Source organism: Oncorhynchus kisutch, linkage group LG1, assembly GCF_002021735.2.
Source record: "Oncorhynchus kisutch isolate 150728-3 linkage group LG1, Okis_V2, whole genome shotgun sequence".
NCBI classification, from domain to species: Eukaryota; Metazoa; Chordata; class Actinopteri; order Salmoniformes; family Salmonidae; genus Oncorhynchus; species Oncorhynchus kisutch.
Window position 1 is genome coordinate 35816803 of NC_034174.2, and position 9710 is coordinate 35826512.

The following is a 9710-nucleotide window of genomic DNA, read 5'->3' on the forward strand; positions in this document are numbered from 1 at the left end:
TCAGTCAAGTATCACATTGCATTCTAAACATTAAAGTCACATTGTACACAACGACATTACAGATCCCAATGACTGATCAGTGTTGCAGAATCTGATGGAAATGAACACAAACATGACCTGACATGACCTGCAGATGATATCTCAAGCAGAACTTCTCAACATCTCTGTTTATAAGGCCCTACATTTGGACTGAGAAGACACCTGAACTTTCTGAATACTTTTTGAGGAAGGCAGAGGTCATCTTCTCTCTGACTTTGGTAAGGATATTTATGATTTTGGTGTTTTACTCATAACAAAGCTATGAATGCCAGATAAACTTGATTTGTACTTGTCACTCATTAAAATGATGTAGAAGTGAAATAATAATGCATATCTTTTGTATGGACTGATTTATACGTAGTTATTTAGTTTCTGAGTACACACTGTTGGTATAACTCTGTACATGAAAATAACTGCAGTGAGACCACCAGAGCACCACCATTGTCCAGGTCATCATGGGAGTCATGACTGTGTCTGTTCTTTTCTGTGTCCTCCTCACCATCCTGGGGACCGAGATGACTGGTGAGTGACACCCATGCTTGAACTCAATCACATTTTCTTTCCAAACACATAGAGCATTTACTCTCAAGATTTTGTTGTTTGGTTTAATTTGTTATTGTGGTAATTATTCATGCAACATACAGCTTGCAGGGATGTGAAATATCTGTCTTCTTCTCAGGGAGGTCTCCACCAGGGTATCTGGGATTAGCTGTACCAGTGGAGAGATTTGCCAGAAGGCCCCCACCATGGCCCAATCAGAACACATTTCCTCCAGGGTTTTCTCGACCCAACCGTTACTGGTGAACTTGCTACCTTTTCGACAACAGTTATTCCTTATTCCTGGAGTACTCTAATTTAAAAATGTATTTTTATTAGTCAAGGACCTTACGTAACAGTATAACTTTAGACCGTCCCCTCGGCCATACCCGGGCGCGAACCAAGGACCCTCTGCACACATCAACAACAGTCACCCTCGAAGCATCGTTACCCATCGCTCCACAAAAGCCGCGGCCCTTGCAGAGCAAGGGGAACTACTACTTCAAGGTCTCAGAGCAAGTGACGTCACCGATTGAAACGCTATTTAGCGACCACCAAGTAGATGCTGACATTGACTTTTCCCTTTTCTCCCTGACAGTCTGGATTTCCCCAGAAGAACTGGATGAGAGGTTCTCAGCGTAACATGAATGGAGAGAGTGAGGACTGATTGGCACTGCTGAAAATCAATGGTCAGTAACACAAACTCACAACCGTCTGGACAAATATACTGTACAACCTTTCTGGAACCCCAAGTATAAGGATCTGTGTGGTCTGTAGATGTTGGGTGAGCAGGAGTACAATTGAATGTTAATACACTCCCATCGTGGGGTTTATAGATGTGGAGGAGCTCTGGTTAAATACAGAAATAGACAATTCTGTCATTTTCAATGGCCGCTTTCAGTGAAGGGTAAACAGATGTACCTTTGTTCTGTCTTGCACTTCAACTCACAAGGACATTCTCCTCTACAGGTGAAGCAGGCTTTGATGACATGAGCTGTTCCAGTATCGTCACCTCTGCCAAAACTCTCTGCAAGATTCATACTTCAATGGACTGACTTTTCCTAGGAGTCCAAACAGAGAGTGCAAAAGGGATTTTGCCAATACTCTCTGATTTTCTTTTTCTAGTATTGTACAAAATTGTTCTGAGTTTGATTTAAGTTGAGTACTTTGAGACAATATAATGAAATGTGACGCAATGGCTACAGATACACACATAATGATACATTGATTCAATTGTATTTTTGAAAGCAGAGTAAATACTTGATTAAACAAGGGATACAAAGAATATTTGAAAGCACGTGCTTCCACACAGGTGTGGTTCCTGAGTTAATTAAGCAATTAAAATCCCATCATGGTTAGGGTCATGTATAAAATGCTGGGCAGGCCATTATTTTGGCTACCATGGTTATGCCCCCATAGAATCCACAGGGCACGAATGGTCACTGAATGGTTTGATGAACATGAAAACGATATAAACCATATGTCATGGCCGTCTCAGTCAACAGATCTCAACGCAACTGAACACTTATTGGAGATTTGGGAGCGGTGCCTGAGACAGCTTTTTCCACTACCATCAACAAAACACAAACTGATGTAAATTCTCGTGGAAGAATGAAGTCGCATCCCTCCAATAGAGTTCCAGACACTTGTAGAATCTATGCCAAGGTGCATTGAAGCTCATGGTGGCTCGTGGTGGTCCAACACCCTGTTAAGATACTTTATGTAGGTAATTCCTTTCAATACATAATCATACTTTGATTCAATTATATTTTGGGTGGTCTTTTTTTATTGAAAATGATTGTCAGGTTTTGCAATGGAATTGTACAGATGTGGGATCTGAATTTGATCATTATTTTCTTGCTGAGGAAATGCAACTTGTTGTGTTCCACTTTAAAATGTCAGACTTGATTAGCCCTAAAAAAAATATGTATCAACCCCTACAAAAAATGGCCATTAATTATAATCCACATAATAATTAACATTTCCTGTTGCTCCAGGATAATTTTCCTGCTGTAACAAACTGGCTCAAATTAAGGTCTTACATCAGAATTCTGGAAGTTAAGATTCAGTAACAACCATTTACAGTTGAAGTCGAAAGTTTACATACACTTAAGTTGGAGTCATTAAAACTCGTTTTTCAACCACTCCACAAATTTCTTGTTTATCAAACTATGGTTTTGGCTAGTCGATTAGGACATCTACTTTGTGCATGACACAAGTAATTTTTCCAACAACTGTTTACAGACAGATTATTTCACTTATAATTCACTGCATCACAATTCCAGTGGGTCAGAGGTTTACATACACTAAGTTGACTGTGCCTTTAAACAGCTTGGAAAATTCCAGAAAATTATGTCATGGCTTTAGAAGCTGCTGATAGGCTAATTGACATCATTTGAGTCGATTGGAGGTGTTCAAGGCCTACCTTCAAACTCCGTCTTTGCTTGACATCATGGGAAGATCAAAAGAAATCAGCCAAGACCTTAGAAAACAATTGTAGACCTCCACAAGTCTGGTTCATCCATAGGAGCAATTTCCAAACACCTGAAGGTACCATGTTCATCTGTACAAACAATAGTACGCAAGTATAAACACCATGGGACCACGCAGACGTCATACCGCTCAGGAAGGAGATACGTTCTGTCTCCTAGAGATTTACATACTTTGGTGCGAAAAGTGCAAATCAATCCCAGAACAACAGCAAAGGACCTTGTGAAGAAGCTGGAGGAAACAGGTACAAAATTATCTATATCCACAGTAAAAAAGAGTCCTATATCGACATAACCTGAAAGGCCGCTCAGCAAGGAAGAAGCCACTGCTCCAAAACTGCCATAAAAAAGTCAGACTGCGGTTTGCAACTGCACATGGGGACAAAAATCATACTTTTGGGATAAATGTCCTCTGGTCTCATGAAACAAAAATAGAACTGTTCGGCAATAATGACCATCGTTATGTTTGGAGGAAAAAGGTGGGAGACTTGTAAAGCCGAAGAACAGCATCATGTTGTGGGCCTGCTTTGCTACAGGAGGGACTGGTGCACTTCACAAAATAGATGGCCTCATGAGGGATGAAAATTATGTGGATATATTGAAGCAACATCTAAAGACATCGTTCAGGAAGTTAAAGCTTGGTCGCAAATGGGTCTTCAAAATGGACAATGACTCCAAGCATACTTCCAAAGTTGTGGTAAAATGGTTTAAGAACAACAAAGTCAAGGTATTGGAGTGGCCATCACAAAACCCTGACCTCAATCCTAGAGAATATAGAACATTTGTGGGCAGAACTGAAAAAGTGTGTGCAAGCAAGGAGGCCTACAAACCTGACTCAGTTACACCAGCTCTGTCAGGAGGAATGGGCCAAAATTCACCCAACTTATTGTTGGAAGCTTGTGGAAGGCTACCCGAAACGTTTGACCCAAGTTAAACAATTTAAAGGCAATGCTACCAAATAGTAATTGAGTGTATGTAAACGTCTTTGGTTAAGGTGTATGTAAACTTCCGACTTCAACTGTATAGATATATATTTATATTGTGGCGCACAAGCCACCTGGGAGAAACTCGTGAAGGCCTGGTGACAGACAGAATCTACATCACACGGTGATGGCTACCTCTGCTGGATGTGCCAGGTCTCGACGGGTCCTCCTAATTGGGGCTAATTGAGGTTGGTGAGTAATCAAGGGGCTGATTGATCACCAGCCAGCAGGGCAGCACACAGGAGGGTTGGAGGTAGACCTTGGAGGACCTCATGGGAGCCTTGGAGATGGACCAGAATACTACAGTTCACGGAGACGCATGCCAAGTCTGAGAGCCGTGGGAGGGGATGGAAGGAAAACCCCACCACCATGCTCCCCTATCTGACAGTCACCTGGGCTAAAGGACTGCAGCCGGGGAGAGTCGACCTGCTGCTGACGACCCCAGGTTGATGGAGACCAAGGGAGGTGTTTTGAGTGTGGCACCCGGGGTCGACGGTCACGACACCCACGCTCTGTTGGATTCTGGGAGTGTATTAATGCTCGTACAAGACCGCCTGCTGGCCCATCCGACCGACCGTGGTGAGGTCGGATCATCTAGAGGACTGACTATGATAGAATAATGATTTAGTATCCGTAGCTGACGATAAGTCTGGTGCTGTCTATATGGATGTATTTTCTCTGTGGTTCACAGGGTGAACTCTAAATTACTCTCAATAGGTTTTATTGTCCTTTCAGGAATTCTGTCTCATTTACACTGGTCTCATCCTCCACACACGTTCTTAGATGCTTCAACTCCTTGTGGAGATTGGGCTTTGGTGGTCAGTTTACACTGTACACTTGGTATCATTTTGTTGGTTGGTTTTGGCTTGAAAGGTTACACCTTCAGATGTTGCAAATGGAATTACATGCCTTCATTTCCTAGGTTTCGAGGCCTCTGGCCTAGTAAGCATATTTGTGTTCATGCTTTGCCTTGTAAGTTAACCTTGGAATCTATTTGTCTAGAATAATGCTTTGTTAATTTTTGTATTGCCTTCTAACCTAAGTTTTCTTTCGTATGTGAATCAATTCATTTTACAAAGGTATTAAATAATACTTACTTTGATATTCGCTTCTCATGACCATTCCTTGATGTTAGCCAGCTAAACACATAATACTTGCACATGGTTCAACTGTAGTGTCTTGCATATTGCTAATTATCTTCATAGAGTCAGATAAAAATGTTAATATTAGAAGTCGTATGTGAGGTATAATATCATATATACTGTACATAAAATGTCAAATATTACTACCCACTACATAGAGACGTACTGTAAGGACCTGACGCTGGAAAGGAGAAGCATGTCCGGGGAGTCAGACATTTATTAGGGTATAGACATAGAACACGACAGGAACACCGTCAGCACACGGGTTAACAAGGGCATATGACTAACAATCCCGAAGCTGGGAACAGAGCTTGGGAACAGAAAGATATAGGGAAGGTAATGACACAAGTAATTGAGTCCACGTGAGTCCAATGATCGCTGATGCACGTGACGGGGGGGGAAGGTGGGTGTGTGTACTGATGGTGGCTTGAGTGCGTAATGCTGGGCATCCTGGCGCCCTCGAGTGCCACGGGGCGTGACACGTACAGAGAGGGTAATTCGTACATTTTCAATCTGAACATTTTGTATAAAGATAAGCATTATGTTTTTAGATTATAAGAGTAATTGTTACAGTCTTTCTCAACTCAAGTTCAACTGTCGCCGGGGCGCACTGCCTTCATATCATAGGGCTGCAGTAGCTAAAGCTTAATAATAGCCACACTATTCCAATCCTTCACAAATGTTTCTAAACTTTATTAGGGTTATATCAAAAACGAAGTCGTACCATTGTTTACAGGGAAAATATGAGCAGAAGAGCAAATGTAAACTAGGGACAAAATGCACTGCCCTGCCCTCCCTAAAAAACACACAATCCTGCCCAAAGCTCCACAAAAAGCTTGACAACCCCCCCCCCCCTATTGTAGACCACACCTCCGTGTGGTATATCGTGTGGCATATCGTCCATTGCTTATTACAAGTAATTCCATGACAAAACTCCATTACAAAAAATGCACATGTGAAATGCATTTTCCTAATTGTTAAAGTATGTACAGTTGATGTCGAAAGTTTACATACAGTACACCTTAACCAAGTACATTTAAACTCAGTTTTTCACAATTCCTGACATTTAGTCCTAGTAAAAATTACCTGTCTTAGGTCAGTTAGGATCACCACTTCATTTTAAGATTGTGAAATGTCAGAACAACAGTAGAGAGAATGATTTCTTTCCAGTGGGTCAGAAATGTACATACACTCAATTAGTATTTGGTAGCATTGCCTTTAAATTGTTGAACTTGGGTCAAATGTTTCAGGTAGCCTTCCACAAGCTTCCCGCAATAAGTTGGGTGAATTTTGGCCCATTCCTCCTGACAGAGCTGGTGTAACTGAGTCAGGTTTGTAGTCCTCCTTGCTCGCACACGCTTTTTCAGTTCTACCCACAAATGTTCTATAGGATTGATGTCAGGGCTTTGTGATGGCCACTCCAATACCTTGACTTTGTTGTCCTTAAGCCATTTTACCACAACTTTGGAAGTATGCTTGGGGTCATTGTCCGTTTGGTAGACTGATTTGCGACCAAGCTTTAACTTCCTGACAGATGTCTTGAGATTTTGCTTCAGTTATATCCACATAATCTATTTTGTGAAGTGCACCAGTCCCTCCTACAGCAAAGCAGGGCCACAACATGATGCTGCCACCCCCTGTGATAAGGTGCGTCTCAGTGAGAGGTGTAGGAGTCAGGCGCAGGAGAGCAGGGATTTCTGAGAAGCGTGTTTAATATAGATATATGTATACATACATATATATATATATATATATATATACAGTGCCTTGCGAAAGTATTCGGCCCCCTTGAACTTTGCGACCTTTTGCCACATTTCAGGCTTCAAACATAAAGATATAAAACTGTATTTTTTTGTGAAGAATCAACAACAAGTGGGACACAATCATGAAGTGGAACGACATTTATTGGATATTTCAAACTTTTTTTACAAATCAAAAACTGAAAAATTGGGCGTGCAAAATTATTCAGCCCCCTTAAGTTAATACTTTGTAGCGCCACCTTTTGCTGCGATTACAGCTGTAAGTCGCTTGGGGTATGTCTCTATCAGTTTTGCACATCGAGAGACTGACATTTTTTCCCATTCCTCCTTGCAAAACAGCTCGAGCTCAGTGAGGTTGGATGGAGAGCATTTGTGAACAGCAGTTTTCAGTTCTTTCCACAGATTCTCGATTGGATTCAGGTCTGGACTTTGACTTGGACATTCTAACACCTGGATATGTTTATTTTTGAACCATTCCAGTGTAGATTTTGCTTTATGTTTTGGATCATTGTCTTGTTGGAAGACAAATCTCCGTCCCAGTCTCAGGTCTTTTGCAGACTCCATCAGGTTTTCTTCCAGAATGGTCCTGTATTTGGCTCCATCCATCTTCCCATCAATTTTAACCATCTTCCCTGTCCCTGCTGAAGAAAAGCAGGCCCAAACCATGATACTGCCACCACCATGTTTGACAGTGGGGATGGTGTGTTCAGAGTGATGAGCTGTGTTGCTTTTACGCCAAACATAACGTTTTGCATTGTTGCCAAAAAGTTCAATTTTGGTTTCATCTGACCAGAGCACCTTCTTCCACATGTTTGGTGTGTCTCCCAGGTGGCTTGTGGCAAACTTTAAACAACACTTTTTATGGATATCTTTAAGAAATGGCTTTCTTCTTGCCACTCTTCCATAAAGGCCAGATTTGTGCAATATACGACTGATTGTTGTCCTATGGACAGAGTCTCCCACCTCAGCTGTATATCTCTGCAGTTCATCCAGAGTGATCATGGGCCTCTTGGCTGCATCTCTGATCAGTCTTCTCCTTGTATGAGCTGAAAGTTTAGAGGGACGGCCAGGTCTTGGTAGATTTGCAGTGGTCTGATACTCCTTCCATTTCAATATTATCGCTTGCACAGTGCTCCTTGGGATGTTTAAAGCTTGGGAAATCTTTTTGTATCCAAATCCGGCTTTAAACTTCTTCACAACAGTATCTCGGACCTGCCTGGTGTGTTCCTTGTTCTTCATGATGCTCTCTGCGCTTTTAACGGACCTCTGAGACTATCACAGTGCAGGTGCATTTATACGGAGACTTGATTACACACAGGTGGGATTGTATTTATCATCATTAGTCATTTAGGTCAACATTGGATCATTCAGAGATCCTCACTGAACTTCAGGATAGAGTTTGCTGCACTGAAAGTAAAGGGGCTGAATAATTTTGCACGCCCAATTTTTCTGTTTTTGATTTGTTAAAAAAGTTTGAAATATCCAGTAAATGTCGTTCCACTTCATGATTGTGTCCCACTTGTTGTTGATTCTTCACAAAAAAATACAGTTTTATATCTTTATGTTTGAAGCCTGAAATGTGGCAAAAGGTCGCAAAGTTCAAGGGGGCCGAATACACACATAGTCCACCAATACAAAATTGGCATAGATGAAAATCCCAAACTACGCTCTCGAAGGAAAAGAAACTCGTGTCAATACACGGAGGAACAACCACAGTTCCGACACTTCATACACGTACGTAATAGCGAAAACAATAAACAGCATAGATAACCGAACGCAAATACCCACAAGCTTAATCCTGCACGAATTAAGGAAGGCAACAGGTGCCCTATATACACACAGAAATAAAAGCAATTGAAACCAGGTGTGAAAAGGAACACAGACAAAACAACCAGAAAAGGAAAAAGGGATCGGTAGCGGCTAGTAAACCGGCGATGACGAGCCCCGAGCGCCGCCCAAACAGGGAGAGGAGTTACCTTCGGTAGAAGTCGTGACAGTACCCCCCCCCTGACGCGCGGCTCCCGCAGCGCGACGACGCCGGCCTCGAGGACGACCCGGAGGACGAGGCGCAAGGCGGTCCGGATGGAGTCGGTGAAACTCCCTTAGCATAGGTGGATCCAGTACGTCCTCCACCGGCACCCAGCATCACTCCTCCGGACCGTACCCCTCCCAGTCCACGAGGTACTGAAGACCCCCCACCCGACGCCTCGAGTCCAGTATGGACCGAACTGCATACGCCCCACATCGGAGGGGCGGAGGGACCTCCCGCACCTCAGCCACCACCGGCCTGAGGAGAGACACATGAAACGAGGGGTTAATACTGTAATAAGGGGGAGCTGTAACCTAAAACACACCTCGTTTATTCTCCTCAGGACTTTGAATGGCCCCACAAACCGCGGACCCAGCTTCCGGCAGGGCAGGTGGAGAGGCAGGTTTCGTGTCGAGAGCCAGACTCGGTCCTCGCTGTGGTGGCGGTCGGCACTGGCCTTCTGCCACCCTTCGGCCCATTTAAGGTACCCGTGGGCGGCCTCCCAGGTTTCCCTTGAGCGTCTCACCCAATCGTCCACCACAGGAGCCTCGGTCTGGCTCTGATGCCATGGTACCAGGACCAGCTGATAGCCCAACACACATTGGAAGGGCGACAGGTTCGTAGAGGAGTGGCGGAGTGAGTTCTGGGCCATCTCTGCCCAGGGGATGTACTTCGCCTACTCCCCTGGCCGGTCCTGGCAATACGACCGCAGAAACCTACCCACATCCTGG